The sequence below is a fragment of the Tachyglossus aculeatus genome, chromosome 2 (genome assembly GCF_015852505.1).
Source record: "Tachyglossus aculeatus isolate mTacAcu1 chromosome 2, mTacAcu1.pri, whole genome shotgun sequence".
In the NCBI taxonomy this organism is placed as follows: domain Eukaryota; kingdom Metazoa; phylum Chordata; class Mammalia; order Monotremata; family Tachyglossidae; genus Tachyglossus; species Tachyglossus aculeatus.
In genome coordinates this window covers 46,320,745-46,337,277 of record NC_052067.1, presented here as the reverse complement: position 1 = coordinate 46,337,277, position 16,533 = coordinate 46,320,745, and the positions used below count along the sequence as shown (strand labels likewise).

General features: G+C 44.4%; 1 non-coding gene across 1 annotated transcript; it reads right to left on the bottom strand.

Moving 5' to 3' along the window:
• Nucleotides 1-16,138: 16,138 nt before the first annotated feature.
• LOC119924968 lies at nt 16,139-16,276 on the bottom strand. The gene has a single exon (XR_005449643.1). It is a non-coding gene; the product is annotated as a small nucleolar RNA SNORA7 (small nucleolar RNA).
• Between the last annotated feature and the right edge of the window lie 257 nt (nt 16,277-16,533).

Below are 16,533 nucleotides of genomic sequence, written 5' to 3'. Positions count from 1 at the left end.
AACAAGTCAGTATGCCTCTTCTAAAGATGTGCGTTTGGCTGGAGCAAAATGTCAAAGATCTGTGGCTGGGGCCAAAGTTGTTGGCTCTGTTCTTCAAATCACTGGTTCTGATTTTTTCTAGAGATCCCCTAGAAATCTAGGGAGCTTAGCGAGGGCTTTTAATCTGTCGTCGCGGCCCTGGGGCTTTAAACAGAGAGAACAGGATGAGCCAGGAAAGCGGTTCAGACACAGAAGAGTCCTGTCTGCCAAAGAAGCAGAGAAGGCTTGCCAGGGACCCCCGCCCCCGCCCCCCCCCCCCCCCGTTTCCTTAGCGCAGCCCCGACTCCGAGGCAAAATCAACCCTGATGATTCATTCATTCATTCAGTCATATTTATTGGGCACTTACTGTATGCAGAGCACTGTACTAAGCGCTTGGGAAAATCCAATACAACAATAAAGACAGGCAGTTCCCTAGTTGGCAGGAATTCCCTCACCCCTCATTTGCCCTGGGACCAGGAATTCACCTGGAGCCAGGGAGAGGGCAACCACTTTCCATTCTAGAGGAGTTGAAAATGAGAGATAATAATAATGAGGGTAATTGTTAAGGGCTTACTATATTCCACACACTGTACTAAGTGCTGGGTTGGATACAAGCAAACTGGGTCGGACACAGCCCATGTCCCACGTGGGAATCTAGATAGCTACTTCCATCTAGACTGTAAGCTCATTGTGGGCAGGGAATGTGTCTGCTTATTGCTATATTGCACTTTCTGAAGCACTTAGTACAGTGCTCTGCACACAGTAAGTGCTCAATAAATACAATTGAATGAATGAATGAATCTGTAAAATGGGGATTCAGTGCCCTTTCTCCCCTCCCCTTAGACTGTGAGCCCAGTTTGGAACAGGGATTATGTCTGTATTTGATTGTAATAATAATCATTATGGTATTTGTTAAGCACATACTATGTGCCACGCACTGTACTAAGCACTGGGATGGATACAAGAAAATCGGGTTGGATACAGTCCCTGTCCCACTTGGGGCTCAAAGTCTCAATCTGCATTTTACAGATGAGCAATCTGAGGCACAGAGAAGTGAAGTGACTTGCCCAAGGTCACACAGCAGAAAAAGGGAAGAGCTGGGATTAGAAGCCATGACCTTCTGATTCGCAGGCCCGTGCTCTATCCACAAGGCCATGCTGCGTCTCTGTATTGCAGCTTCTCTGTATTGCACCTACCCCAGTGCTTAGCATAGTGTTTGGCAAATACCACAATTATTATTTATATAAGTGCTCCTGCGGCTCTGAATATCTAAGTGATTAGGTGGCGCAGAAGTGCTCAAATGCTGGGAGTCGGGTGATATGAGGTGAATTCTGCTGTATTGTACTCTTCCAAGAGCGCAGTACTCTACACAGAATAAGTACTCAATAAATATGATTGATTTCATTCATTTATTCATTCATTCAATCGTATTTATTGAGCACTTACTGTGTGCAGAGCACTGTACTAAGCTCTTGGGAAGTACAAGTCGGCAACATATAGAGACGGTCCCTACCCAACAGCGGGCTCACAGTCTAGAGAAGGGGGAGACAGATGACTAGAAGTGTGGTGGCCTAGTGGAAAGAGCACAGACCTGGTGTCAGAAGACCTTGGTACTATTTCTGGCTCTGTGGATTTGTTGCTTTATGACCTTGGGCAAGTCACTTAACATCTCTGTGCCTCAGTTTCCTCAGATGTAAAATGGGGATTCAAAGTCTGTTCCTCCCCCTACTGTTTCTAGGACAGGGACTGGGTCCAACCTGATTAATTTGAATTTTCCACCATACTTACAACAGCTCTTGACATATAGTGTGCACTTAATGAATACCATAATAATAGTAATGCTAATAAATATTAAGTGGGGAAGGCCTCCTGAAGGAGACGTAATTCCACAAGAAAAAGCAGCATGGCCTAGTGACTAGAACTTGGGCCTGGGAATCAAATGGACTTGGGTTCTAATACCAGCTCCACCACTTGTCTGCGATAAGACCTTGGGTAAATCACTTCACTTCTCTGAGCTTCAGTTCCCTCATCTGTAAAATGGGGATTAAGACTGTGAGCCCCATGTGGGTCAAAGACAATGTCCAATCTGATTGACTTGTATTTACCCCAGTGCTTAGAACAGTGCCTGGAACATAGGAAATGCTTAACAAATACCATTAAAAACGAAAAGGTCTTTGAAGATGGGGTGAGCAATGGTTTATCTGATGTGAAGGGGGAGAAATTTCCAGACACAGGGTAAAATGGGTAGGAGAAATGAAAAAAAGGAACACCAGATCCACTCTCAATCCCCTTCTCTTCTCACTTAACACTCATTCCCTTGGGAAGCATGGGAAGCAGCATGGTCTAGTAAGTAAAGCACGGCCTGGGAGTCAGAAGGGCCTAGGTTCTAATCCCACCTCCACCACTTGCCTGTTGTTGACCTTGGTAAAATCATTTAACTCTCTGTGCCTCGGTTACCTCCTCTGTAAAATGGAGATTGAGACTGTGAGCCCCATTTGGGACATGGATTGTGTTCAACCTGATTAGTTTTTATGGTACCTGGTATGTAGTAAGTGCTTAGCAAATACCATTAAAAAAAAAGTTCATCCACAGCCTCAACTACACCTATTTTCAGATGTCAGTGCAGTTCAGTGGAAAGAGCCCGGGCTTGGGAGTCAGAGGTCATGGGTTCCTGGCTCTGCCACTTATCAACTGTGTGACTTAACTTCTCTGTGCCCCAGTTACCTCATCTGTAAAATGGGGATTGAGACTGTGAGCCCCATGTGGGACAACCTGATTACCTTGTATCCCCCCAGGGCTTAGAACAGTGTTTTGCACATAGTAAGGGCTTAACAAATACCGTTATTATTATTATTATTATTATTATTATTATCATTATTATTATTATTATATTATTATTATTATGTCTCCAAAAGGAGTCAGAGGTCGTGGGTTCTAATCCCTCCTCGGCCACTTGTCAGCTGTGTGACTTTGGGCAAGTCACTTAACTTCTCTGAGCCTCAGTTCCCTCATCTGTAAAATGGGGATTAAGACTGTGAGCCCCATGTGGGACAACCTGATCACCTTGTATCCCCCAGAGCTTAGAACATAGTATAGTAAGCACTTAACAAATGCCATCACTATTATTATTGTTCTCTATCTTGCTTTTTTTTTTTATTAAGCCCTTATTCTGTATACAGCACTGTTCTAAGTGCTAGGGTAGAGGCAAGATAATCAGGTTGGACACAGTCCCTGATCCACACTGGGCTCAGAGTCTAAATAGGAGGAAGAACAGGTACTCACTCCTCATTTTGTAGATGAGGAAATTGAGGAAGAGAGAAGTGAATTGCCCAAGACAGTGCAGCAGAAGAATACAATATTAGTACAATATTGAGCACTTACTGGTTGCAGAATCACTATTCCCAGCATTTTAAACACCAAATTCAGCTGTCAACAAATCCTGTCGGTTCTTCTACAAATTCCAGAATCCATGCCTTCCTCTCTAGACTGTTAAGCTAGTTGTGGCCAGGAAATATGTCTGTTTATTGTTACAGTGTACTCACCCAAGCACTTAGTTCAGTGTTTTGTGCACAGAAAGTGCTCAATAAATTGAATGAAAGAATGAAAAGACTCTGGTCCAGACACTTGCCATATCCCAGCTTGGCTACTGCATCAGCCTCTTCTCCAATCTTTCTACCTCCAACCTTTCCCGCTCCAACCTTTCCCCTCTCCAGTCTATGCTTCATCCATCTGCCCAGATGCATTTTCTAAAACATGGCTCTGCACACCTCTCCCAAACTCCTCAAAATGCTCCAGTGTTCATTTTTCCTCTCTGCGTCAAACAGAAACTCCTGACCATAAGCCTTGAGGCAGCTTTCTCCTTCCTACTTATCCATTCTCTTCTCCCACTTCACTTCTGTTCGCACTCTTTGTTCATCTCTAGCTAATTTACTTGCTCACTGTGTCTCATTATCTTCTCTTCTGCTGTTGACTTTTGATCACCTCCTCCTCTGTGCCTAAAACTCCTTCTTATCCAACAGTAACACAGTTTTCCCACCTTCATAGCCCTTCTAAAATCATCTCCTCTAGAAAGTCTTCCCTGATTGAGTTTTAATCTCCCTGCTTATATCCCCCCTCAACTTCCATTTTAGTATTTCTGAACTCCATAACACCCTCCGATTTTTCAATCTCTTGTAGCATTTATACTGATTCTACATACACCATTGTTTAAGCACTAACTCCAGTTCCCAGTCCATTTTCCTCATTGTGACAGGTTATAGTGTACTCTCCCAACTGCTTAGTACAGTGCTCTGCTCAGGGTAAGCGCTCATTAAATACGACTGATTGATTGACTTCTGGGTCTATGCTCTTTCCACTAGGGAACGCTGCTTTTCAATGCAGTGGTCGCTTTGACTTAAGTCTGGCACATTAAAAAAAAATTAAAATCTCCACATGCATTTCACAATGTGTTGCCTCCCTGGCTTCCTAATTGCTTGGGACACTCAATCCTCCCCCTTCCAGAATGTAAGCTCATTGTGGGCAGGATATCGGTCTGTTTATTTTTGTATTGTACTCTCCCAAGTGCTTAGTATAGTGCTCTGCACACAGTAAGCTGTCCTACAAATCTTTCCCTAGTAATAATAACCTCTTCTCTCCCCACCCTTCTCTCTCTCCCTCCTGTGATGTCTAGGCACTTGGGTCTGTACCCCCTAAGCACTCTGTAGCTCACCTCATCCACCTTCCCCACATTGCTTATGGGTACATACATATCCTTCTACTCTGCTTCTTATCATGCCTTTTGTCCATTTTAATGTCCATCTCCCTTCATGGATAATATAAGCTCCTTGACGGCAGGGATTGCTCCTGCACTTAGTATTGTGCTCTGCACACAGTAAGCACTCAATAAATATGATTGAATGAATGTCATCTTGTACTGTCCCAAGGATTTAGTGTGATGCTCCGCACACAGCAAGTGCTCAATATACACCATGGATTAATTGGCTAGAGAGGGAACCAGCGAACAAGGTTGAAAGTTATGTGTTCCTTTGGTCTTGAGATATAGGTGCCAAATTTCTCCCACATAAACACAGATGCCCCCCACCCCCACACAAATTCACACCAACACACCCACACGACACACACATACTCACCAACGCACACATTCGCACACCCCCAAAGGTGCACACACATTTCATGTTTGCTAAATATATCCCTCATTGTAAAATCATCCTCATTATGCAAGAGCAAAAAGGATAAGGAGGGGAAGGTTAGCCTTGCTTAATGAATGCAGCATATAGTTCCTAAACAGACTAGCATATGGGCCACTAATGGGAATGGGAATGCAAATTAGGGATTTTTGATTGCTTGAAATAAAGTCAGCAGAATCTAAGCCTCAGACAACAAATGATGCAGTTTTAACTACCTGCGTGTTTTACTCTGTCCTGCCCTTCCCAGAGGTCCCCACCACTGCCACAGGAATGATTTAGCTCAAGTAGAGGTCATGCAAAAAGGAGGTTGGGAAAGGAAGCGTTTTTTGCTGCTACTATACTTCCCATATGCTCAGCACAGCACATATAGTGGGTACTCAATAATTACCACCACTACTGCTATTATTGAACTCCAATTTCTGCATCCCATTTCCTGGGAATTCTTCCACTTCATTTAAATAATAATGATAATGATAATAATAATAACAATTTTTGTATTTATCAAGTACTTACTATGTACCAGGCACTGTACTAAGTGCTGGGGTACAACTGATTAAGTCAGACACAGTCCCTGTCCCACAAGGGGCACACGGTCTTAATCGCCATTTTACAGATGAGGAGACTGAGGCCCAGAGAAGGGAAGTGACTCACCCAAGGTCATACAGCAGACACGTGGAAGAGAACCCAGGTCCTCTGACTCCCAAGCCCATGCTCATTCCACTATGTCAAGCCACTGACCCTCACCATTTCCCCTCATTTAAAAGGCTGAATTCGATTTGTTATCCCCATTTTACAAGTGGAGATACAAAGAGGTCAAGTTACTCACTCCAGGACACCAAGCACTAGATAACTGATTCCCAGTCTAAAGCATTCTCTGCTAGTGTCTCAGTAGGCTGTGAGAGATGAAGGACCAGGGCAACATTGTTAGGGAAGCAGCATGGTCTATTGGAAAGAACATGGGGAGTCAGAGGACCTGAGTTCTAATTCTGACTCTGCCACTGCTGTGTGACCTTGGGCAAGTCAAATCACTTCTCCGGGCTTCAGTCACCTCATCTGTAAAAGATGGATTAAGACTGTCAGCTTCTTGTGGAACAGGGACTGTGTCCAACTTAATTAGCTCATATCTACCCCAGTGCTTAGAACAGTGCTCGGCACATAGTAAGTGCTTAATAAATACCACAATTATTATTATTATTTAAATAATAAATCTCAGTAGACTGTAATACATGAAGGACCAAAGCACGGTCTATTTTGGAAAGAGCATGGAACTGGGAGTCAGAGGACCTGAGTTCTAATTCCACTCTGCCCCTTGCCTACTGTGTGACCTTGGGCCAGTTACTTTGCTTTTCTGGGCTCAGTTTCCACATCTATTAAATGGGGATTCAATACCTGTTCTCCCTCCTACTTAGACTGTGAGTCCTATGTGGGTCAGGGACTGTGTATAACCTGATTGTCATCTTCTCACCCCAGGGCTTAGTACAGGACTTGTCACATAGTTAAGGACTGAACAAATATTATTTGTACTGAAAAGTACTGAACATTATTATTATTAGACTTATCCTGCCTGATAAAATTACTGAAAAACCCCAGAACATTTCTGATTAGTTTTATGAAAATAGTTTGTGTTATAAAAGAATGCTTAATAAGGAGTATAGCTTCCTACCGAGAATAAAGTGAGCATTCGAGTTATCCTGAGGTCCACAAAATCGATCCAAATAATATCTATCAATCAATGGTATAGATCTTACTATATACAGAGCACTGTACCAAATACTTGAGAGAGTACAATACAACACAATTAGCTGACACATTACCCATCCATAAAAAGCTTACAGTCTAGGTGGAAGTGGCTATCTAGAGATTTAGAGATCTTTAATGTCATAAAATCCACAGTCCACAGAGTTAACACTAAGTATCAATTTACATGAGCAAAAGGAAACATAAATAGGTGCCAACAATACAAAATTAGGGATTTAAAGCAATTAAATGTTAACACGTACACATGAGAATGAGAATCGTCCTCCCCAAAAGCTTTGCATATGTCGATTTGGTGCTCAGGTGAGTCCAGATACTTTCATGCATCTAGTTGAAATACCAGATTTAAGCTCTTAGGCTCTTTGCTACCTACTCCCCCTGGCCTTGATTTTGCTTTTGTGGCTCTTCCCAGAGGGCAACTTGATACAATTTTTTCACACCAGAATCTGTAAGAGCCCGTTGTTGGGTAGGAACTGCCTCTATATGTTGCAGACTTGCATTTCCCAAGCGCTTAGTACAGTGCTCTGCACACAGTAAGTGCTCAATAAATATGATTGATCGATTTCCCAAGTGCTTAGTACAATGCTCTGCACAAAGTAAGCGCTCAATAAATATGATTGAATGAATGAGCAGTCTGTTGCATTACTTGGGATTTCCACGCAAAATGTGGCCTCTCTGTTTCATTGCATAGTGGCTGTGCAGTGTGTACAAGTGTGTCTAAAATGCTTATGTGTGCAAAACCAGAGCCCTGCCTTATTATTTTATTATTATTATTATTTTATATGCTAAGCGCTTATTATGTGCCAGGCACTGTACTAAGCCCTGGGATGGATACAAGCAAATCAGGTTAGATGCAGTCCCTGCCCGAGGAGGGGCTCACAGTTTCCACCCCCGTATTACAGATGAGGTCACTGAGGCGCTGAGAAATGAAGTGACTTGCCCAGGGTCACATAGCAGACAGGTGGCAGAGCCGGGATTAGAAGCCATGATCTTCTAACTCCCAGGCCCGTGTTCTATCCACTACTCCATGCTGCTTCTCAAATGAGAGGATGATGGCATTGCAATTCAGTAGGATTTCTGTGGATGAGCATTAAAACATCATATCAGGGGATCCGGAGCAGTCTTATCGATAGATAAGTGGTAGCATGGCCTAGTGGAGTGAGCTCGGGCCTGGAACTCAGAAGAAGCTGAGTTCTAATCCTGTCTCCACCACTCTTCTGCTGTGTGATCTTGGAAAAGTCACTTCACTTCTTTGGACCTCAGTTCCCTCACCTGTAAAATGGGAATTAAGACTACAGAATCAACCCAGTACTGTAAACTGATGCTAAGCCTGAAGGAAGTGAGGTTAAAAACCCTCCTACATCTGGGTAACATTGAATGTAATTTTTTCCCTCAGGGACACAGAGCAAAATACTGTCACTCTCTAATGATAATAATATTGATGGCATTTGTTAAGCACTTACTATGTGCCAAGCACTGTTCTAATGATGCCAGAGAGGCCAAGAAAGACAAAATTGAATAAAAAAAGACCCACGTCAGTCATTCAGTCATATTTACGGAGCGCCTACTGTGTTCCGATCACTGGACCAAGCTCTTAAGAGAGGACAGTGCAGCAGAATTATCAGATACGTCCATGCCCATAACAAGGTTACAATCTAGAGGGGGAGACAGGCATTAAAATGAATAAATAATTTAAACTATTTAACTTAAAGATACATGCATCAGTGCAGCTGGGTTGGTATGGGGTGAATTTCAGCTGTCCTAAGGTCACAGATCCAAGTGTATATCTGACAGTCCATGACTTTACCCAACTTCAAAACCTTATTAAAATCACATCTCCTCCAAGAAGCCTTTTAGACTGTGAGCCCACTGTTGGGTAGGGACTGTCTCTATGTGTTGCCAATTTGTACTTCCCAAGCGCTTAGTACAGTGCTCTGCACATAGTAAGCGCTCAATAAACACGATTGATTGATTGATTGATTCTCTGATTATGCCCTCATCTCCCCTAGTCTCTCTCCATTCTGCGACGCCTCTGCACTCTGATCAGTCCCATTTAAGGACTTGATATTCAGCCCTAAGAACTTAGGTACGATCCTATAATTTATTTTAAAGCCCGTCTCCCCTACCAGGCTGCAAGCTCCTTGAGGCCAGGGAACATGTCTACTGCCTCCATTGCATCGTCCTCTCCCCAGCCCTTGGTACAGTGCTCTGCACAGGGTAATTGCTCAGTAAATACCACTGACTGATTCCTCTCCCCTCTGGGTAATGACAACAGTAATAACACCTTGAGTTTATAAAACACTTTGGAGTGGCCAGCGGGAACCGTTCTGTTTAAGGACGGAAGAAGCATTTCGAAGAAGGAGCTCCTTTGCGCTGCTGGCATTTGGGTGTTTATGAATGGGGAGGCAAGCGACCATTCGATGATCTGGATTTGGAGCGACTGAGGCTGTTTCTGCCAAAAGGCAAGGATAATTTTAGGTCTGCAGAGACTCCGCATGCTGTTCCTTCCCACTGCCCACCTGCCTACTTCCTCCCCGTCCCTGACTCATAGATGCCACCTTCTGCTCCCTGCTTTGTCGGCTCCCTCTGCTTCCATGTTCCGTTTTCCCTCAGGTCTCGGTATCCCTCCAGCACCCACCTCCGAGTCACCTTCGGTCCCTCCCTGGATGCCTCCCTCCGGTGACTTTGGGGACCAGCAGGATTGGGGAGGGCCTAGAGGTGGCCCCACCTCCACGAAGATGGTCCAGATTCATTTATCTGGGCCTTGGTTCCCTCATCTACAAAATGGGGATTGAGACTGTGAGCCCCACCATGGGACAGGAACTGTGTCCAACCCAATTTGCTTGTATTCATTCAGTTGTATTTATTGAGCACTTACTGTGTGCAGAGCACTGTACTAAGTGCTTGGAAAGTACAATTCAGCGACAAACAGAGACAAGCTCTTCCCACAACATAACCACTCTGGCGCTTAGTACAGTCCCTGGCACATAGTAAGCACTTGGGAACTACCAAAATTATTAATTATTATCATTATTCATTCAGTGGTACTTATTGAGTGCTCATTGTATGCAGATCACTGCGCTAAGCATCTGGGAGAGTATGATGCAACAATAAATAGATACAATCCCGGTCCATGTCCAGCTCGTGAAGTGAGGCTCCTGACAGAGGGATCCTGGGAAAGAATTTTGAGCCGTCAGCATCTGACTCTGATATCTTCCACATCTCATAATAATAATAATAATAATGATAATTGTGGTATTTGTTGAATTCTTACTATGTGCCAGGCACTGTATTAAACCCTGGGGCAGATACAATCAATCAATCAATCAATCAATCGTATTTATTGAGCACTTATTGTGTGCAGAGCACTGTATTAAGCACTTGGGAAGTACAAGTTGGCAACATATAGAGACAGTCCCTACCCAACAGTGGGCTCACAGTCTAGAAGGGGGAGACAGAGAACAAAACCAAACATATTAACAAAATAAAATAAATGGAATAGATATGTACAAATAAAATAAATAAATAAATCGAGTAATAAATATGTACAAACATATATACATATATACAGGTGCTGTGGGGAAGGGAAGTAGGTAAGATGGGGGGATGGAAAGGGGGCGAGGGGGAGAGGTAAGAGGGGGCTCAGTCTGGGAAGGCCTCCTGGAGGAGGTGAGCTCTCAGTAGGGCCTTGAAGGGAGGACGAGAGCTAGCTTGGCGGATGTGCAGAGGGAGGGCATTCCAGGCCAGGGGGATGAGGTGGGCCGGGTGTCGACGGCGGGACAGGCGAGAACGAAGCACGGTGAGGAGATTAGCAGCAGAGGAGTGGAGGGTGCAGGCTGAGCTGTAGAAGGAGAGAAGGGAGGTGAGGTAGGAGGGGGCGAGGTGATGGAGAGCCTTGAAGCCGAGGGTGAGGAGTTTCTGCCTGATGCACAGATTGATTGGTAGCCACTGGAGATTTTTGAGGAGGGGAGTAACATGCCCAGAGTGTTTCTGGACAAAGGCAATTCGGGCAGCGGTGTGAAGTATGGATTGAAGAGGGGAGAGACATGAGGATGGGAGATCAGAGAGGAGGCTGATGCAGTAGTCCACACGGGATAGGATGAGAGCTTGAACGAGCAGGGTAGCGGTTTGGATGGAGAGGAAAGGGCGGATCTTGGCAATGTTGCAGAGCTGAGCCCAGCAGGTTTTGGTTACAGCTTGGATGTGAGGGGTGAATGAGAGAGCGGAGTCTAGGATGACACCGAGGTTGTGGGCTTGTGAGATGGGAAGGATGGTAGTGCCGTCTACTGTGATGGGAAAGTCAGGGAGAGGGCAGGGTTTGGGAGGGAAGACAAGGAGTTCAGGAGTTCAGGAAGTCAGGAGTTCAGATACAAATTTATCAGGTTGGACACAGTCCCCGTCCCAAATAGGGATCACAGTCTCAATCCCCATTTTGCAGATGAGGTAAAGAAGTGGCTTGCCAAACATCACCCAGAAAACTAGTGGTGAAGGCAGAATTAGAACCCATGTCCTTCTGGCTCCTAGGCTTGTGCTCTATCCATTAGGCCACACTACTTCTCCCGCATGCCCTAAGCCTTTTTCCTTGCTCAGGACATGGCTGGGATGCTGAATTTCTTCCTCATCCTTCTTCCCTGCTCATCTCAGTGCTCCAATCCCATCTCCAGTCCAACATGACACCACTCCCGGCAGTTATCTGGGTCCCTGATCGGACCAACACAAAATAGAATCATCTGTGCAGTTTCCACAGTCCTCCCCATCGACCCTCCCCCAGCGCTCCCATCCCTGGTTTCCCCAGAAGCAGCATGGCTTAGTGGATAGAGCACCGGCCTGGAAGTGAGTAGGACCTGGGTTCTAATCCTGGTTCCACTGGATGTCTGCTCTGTGACCCTGGGCAAGCACATCACTTCTTGGCCTCAGTTACCTCGGCTGAAAAATGGGGATGAAGAGTATGAGCCCCATGAGGTACAGGGACTGTGTCCATCCTGATTAATTTGTGTCTACCCAGAGCTTAGAAAAGTGCTTGGTAAATAGTAAGTGCTAAACAAGTACCTCAATTATTATTATTATTATTATTTCCCCATTCCAACTGCCATCTAATTCAGGACAAAATAACTGAAATCAGCATTTTCCCACAGCAGACCAGGAATTCAATCCTTGAGAGGAGGCCTTTTTTAATTAAAGTAAGTTCTCAGATTGCTACATAGATTCTGGGAAACTGCATGGCCTAGAGAAAAAGCACAGGAGACCTGGATTCTAATCCTGGCTCTGCCTTTTGCTTTCTGTGTGACTTTGGGCAAGTCACTTTACTACTCAGTGCCTCACTTTCCTCATCTGTAAAATGGGGATTCAGTACGTGTTCTTTAGACTGGAATTTTGTTGTGGGCAGAGAATGTGTCTGTTTATTGTTGAACTATACTTTCCCCAGTGCTCAGGACAATGCTTTGCACACACTAAACGCTGGATAAATGCATTTGACTGATTTATCGACTGTCACTGTTCTCCCTCCTTAGTCTGTGAGCTGCATAAGGGATAAGGACTGCTTCCAATCTGATTGTATCGTACCTCCCACGTGCTCGGCATACAATAAGTGCTTAAGAAGTGCCATAATTATTAGCTCTCAACAATTGTGCATGGACCTCCTGGGCTGTCTAACAGACTGTTCTTGCATGATTCCTAGAGGCTCCTACAGCTTACTTGCACAAAGATTAAAATCCACTTTGAGGATTTTTTTATCTACAAAAAGAAAAATCACCACTATTTCTCTCAATTGTCTACAGACGGATGTCTGTCCAGGACTCTAGGTGGGTTTGGAGTTTCTCATCGCCATCTGGACCGATTTCTTTTCTCCTTGTTAACAATCTCTTTGTGCTTCTTTTCTTTAAATTCCACCGTGGTGAAAAATATTCCCCGAAATTGGGCCAAAAGCAGTGTGAATTCCGCCCTCGGCCTCCAAGCGCCAGCTGAGATTGGAGAAATGGAAATGCCGCACTCTTGGTAAACTTAGAACAAATTGTTCTCGAGGAGGATCTTTACTCAAAACCCTTCTTGCAGAGTAGTGGGGTGAACCAGAGGAGAGGGTTCTTGGGGAGATGGTACATAATACTATCGCTCTGAATTCCCTGACCTTCAGGTGTGGACTAATGGAAAGAGCACGGGCCTGGAAGTCAGAAGACCTGGGTTCTAATTCCGACTCTGCCAGTTGTTTGCTGTGTGCCCTTGGTCAAGTCACTTCACTTCTCTGTGCCTCAGTTACCTCATTTACAAAATGGGGATGAAGATGGTGAACACTTTCATTCATTAATCATATTTATTGAGCACTTACTGTGTACAAAGCACTGTACTAAGCACTTGGGAGAGCTTAGACATTTTACGGGGAGAATCCTTTACATTCAGGTCTTTCAGGGCCCTAGAGTTATCAATGGGCCTTCTCAGAGTTCTTACGGTCTTTAAAATTCTGTCAAATTTCGAGGGCTATCAACTGGGCCGAGACATGGAGATGGCAGGGAGTGTGTCTGTTTTATTGTTGTACTCTCCCAAGTGGTTAATACAGTGCTCTGTACACAGTCAGAGCTCAATAAATATGACTGACTGACTGACTGACTGACATGGTTACGTCTCTCCCTTGTTCCTCTCCATCCCCGGGAGTCCCACTTTCTCTGCCCGATTGATAAACTCCCTGAGCCATCAGGAAAAACCATTTGAGCGGGTGGAATCTGGTGACTGTGAAAAAAGAGGAGAAAAGGTGTCTGCAATTAAGTGTTGTCTCCCCCATTCAAATACACTTACACTCCAAAGGAGTTTTGCTGCTGAGAAGAACAATTGGCAGTTTCTTCTTCTTTTCAGAGACAATTTTCTTTTTTTTGTGTGGTATTTGTTCAGCACTTACTGTACTGAGAGCTGGAATAGATATGAGCTAATCAAGTCGGACTAAAGACACATAGGGCTCACAGTCTTAATCTCATTCATTCATTCAATCACATTTTTTGAGCACTTACTGTGTGCAGAGCACTGTACGAAGTGCTTGGAAAGTAAAATTCAGCAATAATGAGAGACAATCCCTTCCCACACCAGGCTGAGAGTCTGGGTGGGGGTGGGGAGGAGAGACAGACATCGAAACAAGTAAACAGGCATCAATATGGAGGTTGATAGGCAACCACTGGAGATTTTTGAGGAGGGGAGTGACATGCCCAGATCATTTCTGTAGAAAGATAATCCGGGCAGCAGAGTGAAGTATGAACTTTCAGTGGGGAGAGACAGGAGGTTATGAGGTCAGAAAGGAGGCTGATGCAGTAATCCATTCGGGATAGGAGTGACTGTACTAAACATGGTAGCGGTTTGGATAGAGAGGAAAGGGTGGATCTTGCCGATGTCATGAAGGTAAGACCTCCATTTTACAGATGAGGTAACTGAGGCACAGAGAAGTGAAATGACTTGCCCAAGGTCACACAGCAGACAAGTGGTGGGTTCAGGATTAGAACCCAGGTCATTCTGACTCCCAGGCCCGTGCTAGGCCACACTGCCACTCAGTCCAATTTCCCAGCCCAGCCTTCTCAACCACCAAACATATATTCTCTTTTCATTCATCCAGACTTTGCCAACAAAGGCCCTTTCTTTTCCTCCCAGGGTACTTTGCATGAGGTTCCAGAAATAGGTCCTGGCTCCAGGTCCCAGGTCATTCTGGGGTCAGGTGGCTGTCATTTGCATCCAATAATCTCATAGCCCTGTGCCTTGCAAATTCCCTTTCCCTTGGTGGGGAAGGGATGGGGTCAGTAAGCCTGGTGACAACTGTACAATGGTAACAATTATTAATAATGATAATGATAATAATAATAATAATAATAGTACTTATTAAGGCTTCCTACGTGCCAACCACTGTTCTAAGTGCTGGAAAAGACATCCTGGACACAGTCCCTGTCCCACATGAGGCTCATAGTCTAAATAGGAGGGAGTAGGATTTAATTTCCATTTTACAGATGAGGTAACTGAGGCACAGAGAAGTTAAGTAACTTGCTCAAGGTCACACAGCAAACACATGGCACAGCTGAGATTAAACCCAGGTCCTCTGTCTCCCAGACTTGTGATCTATCCATTAGGCCACATGGCTTCTCTATCAATCAATCAATTAATCAATCAATCATGTCATAGGCTGAAGCTAAGACCCTGGGCAGCAGTGAGCATTTGGAAAGTTGGGAGTGGGGACGCGAGGAGCTTGTATTTACCCCAGAGTTTAGTACAGCACCTGGCACATAGAAAGCAACTAACAAATACTAAAAAAAAAAAAAGATGAAATTTACTGTCTGACCAGCGTGGGACCCAAACTACCCATTGGTCAGTTCATTCAGACGATATTTCAGTCAGTCAACCCATTTTATTTATTGAGTGCTTACTAAGTGCAGAGTACTGTGCTAAGCACTTGGGAGAGTATGCTGTAACAGAGTTGGTAAAAACTTTTTGTCCACAAGGAGCAGAGCAGGCTAGAGGAGGAGACAGACATTAATATAAATAAATAAATATTTATTGAGCACTTACTGTGTGCAGAGCACTGTATTATGAATTGAGGATTGCTGGTATTTGTTAAGCACTTACTATTTGCCAAGAACTGTTCTAAGCACCGGGGTTGATACAAGTTAATGAGATTGAACACAGTCCCTGTCCCACACGGGGCTCACAGTCAGGTCTGTAGGAGGGAGAATAGGTATTGAATCCTCATTTTACACTTGAGAAAGCTGAGCCATAGAGAAGTAAAGTGACTTGCCCAAGGTTATGCATCAAGCAAATGGAAGAGCTGGTATTAGAGCCCAGGTCCTCTGACTCCCAATCTCGGTCTCTTTCCACCAAGTCACGCTGCTTCCCGATAGACTATAATACAATATACTAGAGGGCTAATAAAAGGTGGGAGGGAAGAGGTCAAATTATAAACTTAAAAGTTTTCCAGCAATATGCCACCATCATCTTGAAGAGAAGCAGCTAGACTGCAAGCTCATTGTGGACAGGGAATGTGTCGTCTCCGACCCACAGCAGCTCCAAGGCCACATCTCTCTCAGAACACGCCACCTCCATCTACAAACGTTCTCGTAGTGGATCCATAGAGTTTTCTTGCCTTCTTCCACGCAATAAACTTGAGTCTCTGCCCTCGACTCTCTCCCATGCCACTGCTGTCCAGCACAGGGGAGTTTTGACTTCTAGCAGATTGCCTTCCACTCACTAGCCACTGGCCAATCTAGGAATGGAATGGGTATGCCTCTGCTTGACTTTCCTTCCCATCGCCGGGACTGGTAGAGTACTGGAAACTCTCCAGGTGCAACCCTGAGAGATGCTCACTGCTACTTGTAATTTACTTAAGCATCAGTCTCCCACGTTAAATTGTTAGCTTTTTGAGGACATGAGATTGTTTATACTAACTCAATTTTATTGTCATAAGGGCTTAGTAGAATGGTATAAATGTAAATATTTAAAACTCAGTTGCTCCTCACTTCTTGAAATTTATTTAAGCATCTGTTTCCCACACTCTATTGTTAGCTCTTTGAGGGCACAAGATTGTGTAAATGCACTTTAGGAGAAAACTTTTTCATG